The sequence below is a fragment of the Pteropus medius genome, unplaced genomic scaffold (assembly GCF_902729225.1).
Source record: "Pteropus medius unplaced genomic scaffold, Ma_sr-lr_union100, whole genome shotgun sequence".
In the NCBI taxonomy this organism is placed as follows: domain Eukaryota; kingdom Metazoa; phylum Chordata; class Mammalia; order Chiroptera; family Pteropodidae; genus Pteropus; species Pteropus medius.
Window position 1 is genome coordinate 12,573,367 of NW_024349803.1, and position 10,053 is coordinate 12,583,419.

At 48.6% G+C, this 10,053-nt stretch overlaps 1 protein-coding gene and 1 pseudogene across 1 annotated transcript in view; both read left to right on the top strand.

Moving 5' to 3' along the window:
* SPSB4 (splA/ryanodine receptor domain and SOCS box containing 4) overlaps positions 1-10,053 on the top strand; it is a 75,558-nt gene that overhangs the window by 62,340 nt on the left and 3,165 nt on the right. The window lies entirely within an intron of this gene.
* On the top strand, positions 3,424-3,539 carry LOC120582523 (uncharacterized; annotated as a pseudogene).

Sequence of the window (10,053 nt, forward strand, 5' to 3'; positions counted from 1 at the left end):
TATTAGTAGCTACATCATTGGATCGTAGTGAGCAGTAAGTATAGTAGGACATGAAGTGCCTAGAATGTCTCAGGACATAGAAGTTCTTTATAAGTGCTTGCTGCAACTATTCACTTTATTACTATTAGTGTTATTATTACTATTGTTGCCAAAAATTCAGCCGAAGAGCCCAGTAAGGACGCCAAGATGGACTGAAAATATATCAACATTCATGGGTTTCCTCATGCACCTGCTTCTGATGAAAAGATTAGAATGAACATCCTGAAAAGTAGCAGAGGCAGATGGACGGGGCTGGAGCTGGGATCCCACAGAACTGGATTCAAACCCGCATCCCGGATGCTCTGGCTGCTCTGGCCTGCTCAGACCTTCGGTCGGAATTACCTGTGGTTATCAACACAGAGGCATTCTCCCTGGGGTATCCAGTCCTCAGCTCTATACCAGCTGCCCCAGATTTCACTTTATCCTGAAGGACTGACTGCTCTGAAACCATAGTAGTTGTCATGTGCTGATTGCCCACCTGTGCTAGGGCCCCAGCTGGGTACCTGGCTTCTGTCCCTTGTCTCATCTTCCCACATTGCCTGTGAGACAGGCATTGTCCCACCCTGCCGAGGACGCAGCCTGCTGGGTAAGGCCAGCCTCGGCTCTAAGTCTTCTCACTCCAGGCCCAGCTGTGTCTCCTGTGGTACCCAGCGATGCCTTCCCCCGAGCAGCGCTAAGTTTTCAGGCAAGAGGGACTCCGTTATTATTCCTTAACTAGAATTTAACTCTAATTCTTCTTATGGCCAAGCTCTTGTTTGAGCCAAACTGAGGCCAACTCATAACTTGTCTCATTTGCTTTTGCTGTCTTTTCTTTTTTGTTTTTATCTGAAACTCTAACACACAGAATTGGACTAAACATAACCCTTACACTCTCACCGTGGGCCCCATGCTTAGCCCCTTTCCTTCTAATTTGTTTATTTATGTTTCCTTCTTTATAACTTAATGCCATCATGGCTCTGCTGCCCAACCCAAAGACCAGAACACTGACAATCAGGTACCTCCGTGAACCTCCCTGGTCTGTCCCTGCCAACCCCCACCCTCTGCCTCAGCACAACCACTCCTCTGCATTTGGTGTTCACTCTTCCTTTGTAGATTGTCCACATATAGATGTGTGTCTAAACAAGGCTTTTAGTCCTAGTTGTTTTTGAACTTCCTAGTTTATCCATTCCTGCGCCAATACCACGCTGCGGTCATGGCTACAGCTTTAAGTAAGTCTAGGGGGCAAGTCCTGCCGCCCCACGCTCCTTATTCTCCTTCTTTGGAAGGGGACGCACCATGAGAAATGGGGGTCCCATCCCTGAGGACTCTGACCCTGACCCTGCTCTGGGTGGGATGAGGACCAACTCTCTCTGGAGGATCCTTCTGCTCCTCTCCCCAACTCCCCATGTCAGATGTGCTTCCGTCAGTATCTGGGACAGGCAACCAGGTTGTTTCCACGGCTGCAGTGGCAGAGAAAATTTATAGGGATATTGGGAAGATCCCATGGTTCAAGGTGCATGCCAGCTAGAGGCCCCCTACCCAGGGTTCTCCCCATGTGACTAAGGGCTGCCCTCGCCCAGGCCGGGGTGCCCAGCCATCGTGCAGCAAACTGGGATGGGCTCAAAACTGAAAACAGCAAGATTTTCTGGGAAGTCTTTTGGCTGAGTCAGGAGCATCCTTCCACCAGACTGAGGAACTGGTACAGTATGTTTCTAATTCTGTCTGGCTACTGAGACCTTGCTGGAGGGTTCTTTAGCTGCAGTTGCCTCTGTAGAGATGAAGGCTCACTGCAGCTGCCTCCCCTCTCCCAGACCATGGCCTGCTCATTCCTACTGACCAAGCATCCATGATGTCCAAAGCAGAGCCATAAGGGCTGGACAGCAAGGACAAAATCCCCCAGTCCTTGCCTGTGGTAACACAAAATCTGCAGGAGCAAAGACAACACTAACAACTGGAAAGGATTCTGCAGCATCTCAGGGCAGTCAGGGATTTGTCTCAGGCTGGGAGATGAACCGAACATTAGACAATGACGTCTGACAACACAACAGAATATTTTCGACTGGGGTTGCCTCGTAGCTTCCTCCATCACCATAATGATGAGAACCACTCGGGCTTCTGCTAGGAGGAGTGTGCTGAGAGCAGGAGGGGGCCCCTGCAGCAGAGGGTGTGAGCTGTGCTGGGTAGGGATGGTAGAGGCAGGGAGACCCTCAGGAGGCTGCTTGTCGCAGTGGAGTCAGGAAGTGACTAGAGAGCTGGTCATGAAGATAGAAAGTCAGGATGGAACAGAAACTGGAAGGTCGACGTGGAGGGGCTTAATGGTGGGGGGGATTTAGAGGGAGGAGGACAGGCACGACGAGTGTGTCTGAAGGTCCAGGCTTGGGAGTCTGGGATATGGCCCCCAGGGCAGGGATCCCATTGGCAAAGCACAGTGGTGAGGAGGAACAAGAGGTACTTGGTGTCACTGCATGGTGCCGGGCTGTGGGGAGCATCCCCATGGAGCGGGTCTGTAGACCTGTGTATTGGAATCACTGGGGGATCTCATTAAAATGCTGCTTCTGATACAGTTGATCTGGGTGAGGCCCAAGATCCTGCATTTCCAATGGGCTCCCAGGCTGGGCCAAAGCCACTGGTCCATGGACCACACTTTGATAACTAGCTCACTAGGGTCCCCATCTGGAGCCACGGGGGAGGTTGGTGTGACAACATCTCTAAATTGGACAAAGGTAGATGTTAAAAACACATTGAATTGAGGTATATAGAGTCATTTCAGTTTCCTCTCCAGAACAGAAGTGTCTCAGGCTTCAAGAATACCGATATTGATCATTCTCGATGGAATTCAGGGATATGAAAATAGAAGTTGAGATGCACCTTTTTAGAAATGTTTTCATTCGAAAGGTGATGCACACGATGTCAGGTGATGCACAGGACATTGCCTGGTGTGGATTCAGCCCTTGACACTCCCGGACACCCACACAGCACTTGGCTAAGATACCTAGGATATAGTCTTGGTTTCTGGTGAGGTGAGGACGCCGATTGTTTTTTTTTAATAGACTAGATTGTCTCCAACAATTGATTATTGTTTCCTCAAACTGCCATCCGAGAAAATTATAAACTTTCCCCAATGTTACACAAGAGAGATTCCTTTGAACACATCTTAGAGATATGCCTTTGGAGCCAATAAACGTCTTTCTCACCCTGCAATGAGCTCTTATTCATCCTCTAAAACTCTCTTAGCTGCAGCCTCCTCCAGGAAGCTGTCCTGGGTTAGATGCCTCTCTTCCTGGCTCTCACAGCTCCCCCTTAAAACTCCTTCTCTTGGACATGGTTCCATAGTGTAGCAGTTAGCATGTCTGCTTTACACACAGAAGGTCCTGGGTTCATGCCCCAGTGGAGCCACGGTCCATGGTCTACGGCCACGCCACCCTGAACAAGCCCGATGTCTGATCTCGGAAGCTAAGCAGGGTTGGGCCTGGTTAGTACTTAGAAGGGAGACCACCTAGGAAGACCAGGTGCTGTAGGCATAAGTAATAATAATAATTAATAATAATAATAATTCCTTCTCTTAAGCACAGACCCCTCTGAACTCCATTTAGTTGGGTCTCCCTGTCCTATCTGTACCCCCAGGAGGCTCTGTGTGCCCAGCTTCCTGGTTAGGTCCTGCAAAGCAAGTTTGTAGGTAGAAGTTTGATGAATACATGCATGTGTGGTAAGTACAAGTTGAGGCTACAAATCTCCAGGACAGCGTGAGTCCCCGGCACCCTCCTGGAACCATTCATTCTTCCTCACAGGTGGGAGAGGGCACTAGCTAATACCCACCTGGCTTCGGCAGCAATGTGAGTGGACAGGCAGCTCCAGCCCTGCTGAGATCTTGGCCAGTGGAGCCAAGAGTGTCCCTGGACAGAAGATGCTTAGATGAGGTATTCGGGTCAACTAGATCCCTCGTCCTTTTACCATGCTAATGTGAGCCCGTGGCTGAAATGAGCCTCACTTGGTGAAGCTGAGTGCGGCTTCTGAATAGCTCTGCCCCTGATAATTACAGCAGGATATAGCCAGCTAGCTCCCCTGGGCATTGCTCAGTACCACCTCCCCCAGGAAGCCTGCCTGGCCTGTGCCACATAATTGAGAGCCACAGCCCTGAGTCTCCAAGGCTCACCTAACATTTATCTCACAGGCATCACTGGCTGTGCCACTTACTTTTCTATGTGTCTTTTAACCTAATCTGATTGGGTCTAGTCAAAGTCCTTCCCCTGCCAGGATTAAATGTGATTTCTGTTCCACCAAGCATCAGCTGGTGGGAAGGACCCTGAGCCTTCCTGCCAAGCCGCTTGCCTCACTGATACACTCTGAAGCCCTGAGAAGGAAGGTGAGGCCACTTTGCCAGCTGGTGACCAAAGCCAGCCGGAGCCCAGGCTGCCAGCTGCTCAGCCGCTTTCCACTCAGCTGTGTGGCAGGTTCGGGTGGCGGGGGGGAGGCCCTGAAATGGAACAGAACGGAGATAAACTGAATTCAACCTTCTTTCGTGTCTGAGTTCCATTTACCCTCCCTTTTTTTGGAAGCTCATGCCACCCGATTTCTTGGATTCCTTTTTTATTTTGCTGGAGTACCTCCTTGCATAACTTTCAGAATGGATGAGTACAGGCTCTTCTTTCAGAGGCACTGAACATGTACGAAAATATAGCTGCTGTCTGCTCTGCAGCAACATAGCTCCCCTTTGCCTGGGAGCACCATGGAGTCATTGAATGAGATTATTTTGCTGGACACACTTTCCTGTTGGGCACTTGGTCAGGGAGCTGGCAGGCAGCCAGGCCCTCCAGCACTTCGGTATCTTCTCCTTTCCACTGTGGCCACTTCTGTGGTGGTAAAGCACTTATTCAGGCTGCATTTGGCTTCTCCATTAGACCTTTGCACTGACCAGGAGCCTCCCAAGGCTACCCACCTCATTTGGAGAGCCCAGACTTTAGCTGAGGCAGAGAGGGCGGCACAACTGCCCCCGCTACTGGCACTATAGTTCTTTAAGGGATTACCCCAATGTTTGCTCCATGTCCATTCTGCCCTTTGCTGCTGGAGTTTGGGGCTTCTCCAAGGCCCCTTCAACGAGAGCCATGTTCACCCCTGGCATATAGGACTACCAGTTCTCTGCTTGATTTCTCCACCCTCCTGTCCCATCTGCTTTCAGTCTGCCTGGAATTTACGCCAGTGTCTACCCAGCTGACTGCCTTTCTTGCTTTCCAGGTCCTTCAGACACACACGCACACGCACACACACGCACACACACACACATGTGCACACACACACATGTGCACACACACGTGCACACGCACATGCACATATCTTCTGTCATTTCAGGGAGACTCTGGGTGGGGGAGTACAAATGTGTGGGCCCAGGCTGCCCCCTTGAGCACGACCCCACACCGTTCAGGTGGCATTTTCCACCACTCCTTGTTCTGGGTTCTCCCCTTTGGAGTTTCCCACGTCCGTGCCGAGCAGTGTTGCTCGGAAAGGCCATTCATTATTTAGGACTGTCTGGCTGTGCGGCGCTCCTCTATGCATGTGAAGTGACTCGATCACTCTCTATCCCAGGGAACCATGAGGGCCCCACCTGGGCTGTGGGAACCATCTGTGCGATGACACTTGTTGGCACAGAGTTCATCTGAAGATGCTGCTTGTGTCCTGGCTGTCATCACAACCCCCTTTTTTTTTTCTGGGGAAATGGTAAAGCTTGCTAGAAGAAAACTCCAGATTCCAAATGCTTTCTAGATGTGAACCGAGGGCTTCGTTGGCCAGGACGAGGCCAACAGGTTCAGATACATTTGCCCATTTTTGTCATTAACTAAGTGGATTGACACCTGACACGTGCACACCCAGACAGCGGAGGAGCCACGTCACTGGGGAAGAGGCGACACTTGATTTGGGTCCTGAAAAGAAGGCAGGCTCCTGGCCGTCAGCACAGGGAAGGGTATTCCAGCCGAAGGAGCCGCATGAGGAGAGGCCCAGAGGCATGGAGGCCATTTTCTGTCTTTGGACACCAAAAACAAAGGCTGTGGATAAGTGATTAGCACAATGTCTGACACGTAGTGTGTGTGGGTCCTTGCCCACATGTGTGTCTTCTCCTTTCTTTTCCTGAAAACAAATAAAATGGTGCTCGGGTCTGCTTAAGTTCAGATTTCAAGGCTGTCAGTCGAACCTTCCCCCATTTGCTGACCATTGTCTAAAACTGTTGCAGAAAAATTTCACTTCCTGACCTTAAAACGTTGAACTTTTTCCAAAATAAATGCAGGGATGGGGGTAGGGTGGTGACGCCTGTCTTAACATCTCCCCACTGCAGGCAGAGGAGACTTCGAGGGCCCCAGGGAAGCAACTTAAGCCACCAATTCCTGTGCCAAAATCTCCACTCATTTCTATCACACACATAGACCATCGCAACCAGATAGCTAACTCCCCCATTTTCGTGACAGCAAAGCAGAGTCCCGGGAAGTCGTGTGGCTTACTTGGAGTGGTGCAGGGGGTTAGTGATGGAGAATTATGGAAAATTCAGGTCACTGGAGAACTTCGGAAATGATGGCCTTCAGATATTTTTAGCACAGAACAAGACATCCAACCCTGGCTCCAATAAATCTTCATCCAAAGCATAGTATTGTTAATAATTAGGATCATGTACTGAGACATTTTTAGAACCACAATAAGTAAATTACTACTATTTTTAGAGGTACTTCTTGGGCTGATGGCCTGAAATAAGAGAACGCCTTTAAGGCAAGGAGCATGTTGTGTCATATCATCATCACAAAGCACAGTGGAGATGTTGCCATCCGCCTTTCACAGATGAGAAAAATATGGCTCCAAGAAGGCGAGCCAGCCATCTAGCCCACTGGTGGTGGGAGCAGGAGCTGGGATTCCAAGCCAGCCCCTTTCTCCCATTTTGCCCCCACTAGCTTAGGTGTTATCCAAACCCACCCAGCAGGGAGCCAAGGCACTCCTGACTCAGTCAATGACTAATTTTTTTTTTTAATGTAAACTCATTTTTGAAATATATATGCAGAAAGTGTACAAATCTCAGGAGAGCAAACTTGATGATCTTTACAAACTGAACACGCTGGTATAGCCAGAACTCAAAGCAAGGAGCAGACCAATACCTGCCCTCCAGGAGCTCTCTTATGCCCCCTCCCAGTCACTGTCCCCCAACGTCACCACTGCCCTCACTTCATCAACCTGTGTTTAAACTCAATAGAGATGGAGTCACACAAAAAGTACTTGTCTTTCATCCAAAATTATGTTTGAGTAATTCATCTGTGTTCTTGCATGTAACTGTGGTTCCTTCATTATCATGGCAGATTAGTATTCAGTATCCATGAAGATATGCAATTTATTTAGACATTCCAGTGTTGGTGGACAGACTTGTCGTTTGCAGTTTGGTGCCTCCATGAGCATTTGTGTGCATGCATTTTGGTGAACACGTGCACACCTAGGAGTAAAACGGCAGGCCATAAGCTCAGCTTTAGGAGACACTTACGGTTTTCCCACATGGTTATGCCAATTTACACGTCCATCTGCAGCACTGTGAGAGTTCTAGTTGCTCCGCATTCTCACCAGTGCTTGTTACCGTCTCATTTTCATTTTAGCCATACTGGTTGGAATATTGCAGAGTCACATTATGGTATTAATTTGCATATCCCCAATGATTCAGGAAGTCAAGCATACTGTCATATATTTATCGGCCATTTGGATATTCACTTTTGCAAACAATGATTCCTTTTTAATTTTTTCTTTAGTCAGAAAATATTTCTGAGAACCCTTCCCATGCTGGAAAATTCTATGTGTCTCTTTCCACCTGGGTGATCATTCCTAAGCCTGGACATATGGCAGCTCTAAGAAGTTGCAAAGCCAAGAGGGGTGACAGAAAGGAGTCAGAGGGATGGCCCAGCCAGCGCCGGGCAGGCATCCTTGGAGCTCTGGAAGTTCCACAGCTGTGCAAGGGCTTTCTCTGTGCACTGCAGGATTGCCATGCGGTCATCAGAAATGAGGAGAGATGGTTGATATTTCACATTGAGTTCTAAAGACGTGCTCTGAACCTCTGCTCACTATTCTCTCTTCCTTTGGAATTTGGGCTCCAGATTTATTTCAATGACTGCAGAGGAATAAAGATAAAAGAGGCTCTTTCCTTCTCTTCAGCTCCTAAGTAGGCAGGGAGCGCACAGGGAGCTGGGTTTGCTGACAAGGCTTTGCATTTTGGACATTGAGGACCCAGTATGTGCCTAGAGCATTAAAGTGGTTAAGGAGCTCTTAAGCTTTGACAACGATTATCAAACTTTAACAGCTCAAAATTTTCCTGATACAAAATGCGAGAGCCCACCTGCCATCAGAGAAGGAACTGCTTGCCTCCCAGCCAGAGCCCACCCAGTTAACAGCCCTCCCCGAGCTCTTCCTCACCAGGGGCGACCTAACAAATGCCTGGATGAGAAAGAGATAGCTAGAAGTGGCATTTACTGAGCACCTATTATATGCTGGGCACTGTGCTAAGCACTTTCTAACTCATTTAACTCTCACCACAAGCCTCTCATCAGTGGGTTTACAGGAGAGTGCAGGGATGGGACAGAAATGCAGCCATGTAAGAGCAAGTTATTTCAGTAGCTTAAAACAGTTATAGAAGAGATGCTCAAAGCAGCAAGTCCATTCATTCATTTATTCAATAGATGATTTCTGGCCCATCTCCCAGGTTGGGGGCTGTGAGCCCTAAAATGGTTGCATCAAGGTCATGTCCTTTAGGATAGTCACAGTTTCCTTGTAACCAATTCATTGGTAAATATATGAAACTAAAAATCCCTGCCGAGTTTGTCTTGATTGTAGGAAAAGGGCACTTCTGGCAGCGGTTAGGGGTGAGGTGCTCGGTGCAGTGTGCTCAGGCTGCAGTGTGTCCAGGTGTTCTGCCAACACGCCCTGGTGGAGACCAGCATCTCCTGGGCTCTCACTACATACCGTGCCTCAGGCAAGGCACTGTGCACCTGTCATTTCCTATAATCCTCTCTGCAAACCTGGGAATTGTTGCTCTGCTTTGTAGATAAAGAAACAAGGGCTTAGAGTAACCTTCACAAGGACACAAAAGTGGCAGAGCTGGAGCTCCAACCAGGGACTCCAAAGTCCTGGAGATCCCAAAACACGTGGAAGTGAGATTGTGGCTGGTGGGGGCCCACACTGGAATGGGTGGGCTGAGAACAGAAAAAGCTTCTTGGTTTCAGGGCAGCCCATTTAGGTGGGTGCATACCTCATGGCAGGACAAGGGGACAGTGCTGAACTGGAAAGTGGTCACAACCGGAGAGTGAGAGTCCGTGTGTGGACTATGAGCCCAGGAGATGAGCCCAGGAGACAGGTGATTATCTCCTACACTTCTCACCTTAAAGCAACTTTCTCTGATTTGTGTGGTGTTTAAAGGAGTCAGCATACAGCTCCAAATACAGGCTTTGGGGGCTGTGTGATTCTGGACAAGCCTGTCCACTTCTCTGAGCCTCAGTTTCCTTTTCTTTAAAGTAGGCCCAGTCACATCTAAATGAGATAATCAACCTCGCATAGCAAAAAGGACAAAACAGATGCTCAGTAAATGTGGTTAAGGTATAAGACAAAGCCTGGCTTTCAGCTGCCTGGGTTCAACTCTGGGCTTTGCCACTTACAACCTGTGTGTCCTTAGGCAAGTGATTTACCCTCTATGTCTCCATTTTTTTCTTAAAATGGAAATCATAATAGTTCCTACCCCAAGAGATTATTGTAATAAGAATTTGATACATGCATTCACATGAGTTTAGCCAAATGCCTGACTTATACACATAAGTCTTCAGTAAAGAGTCGCTACAATTATATTTCATCCCTCACATTACCTGGTAGATAAGTAGCAATTGCCCATTAAACAGGACTATTGGTTTTCTTTCTCCCCAACATTCGATGGTATGGCGCAAGCACTGGTATCATAGAAACTAAAAGAAGATCATGGGAACTTACAGTGGGGAGGCCGGCTTCCAGCCAGATGTCAAAGATGGGAGGATTTGGGGG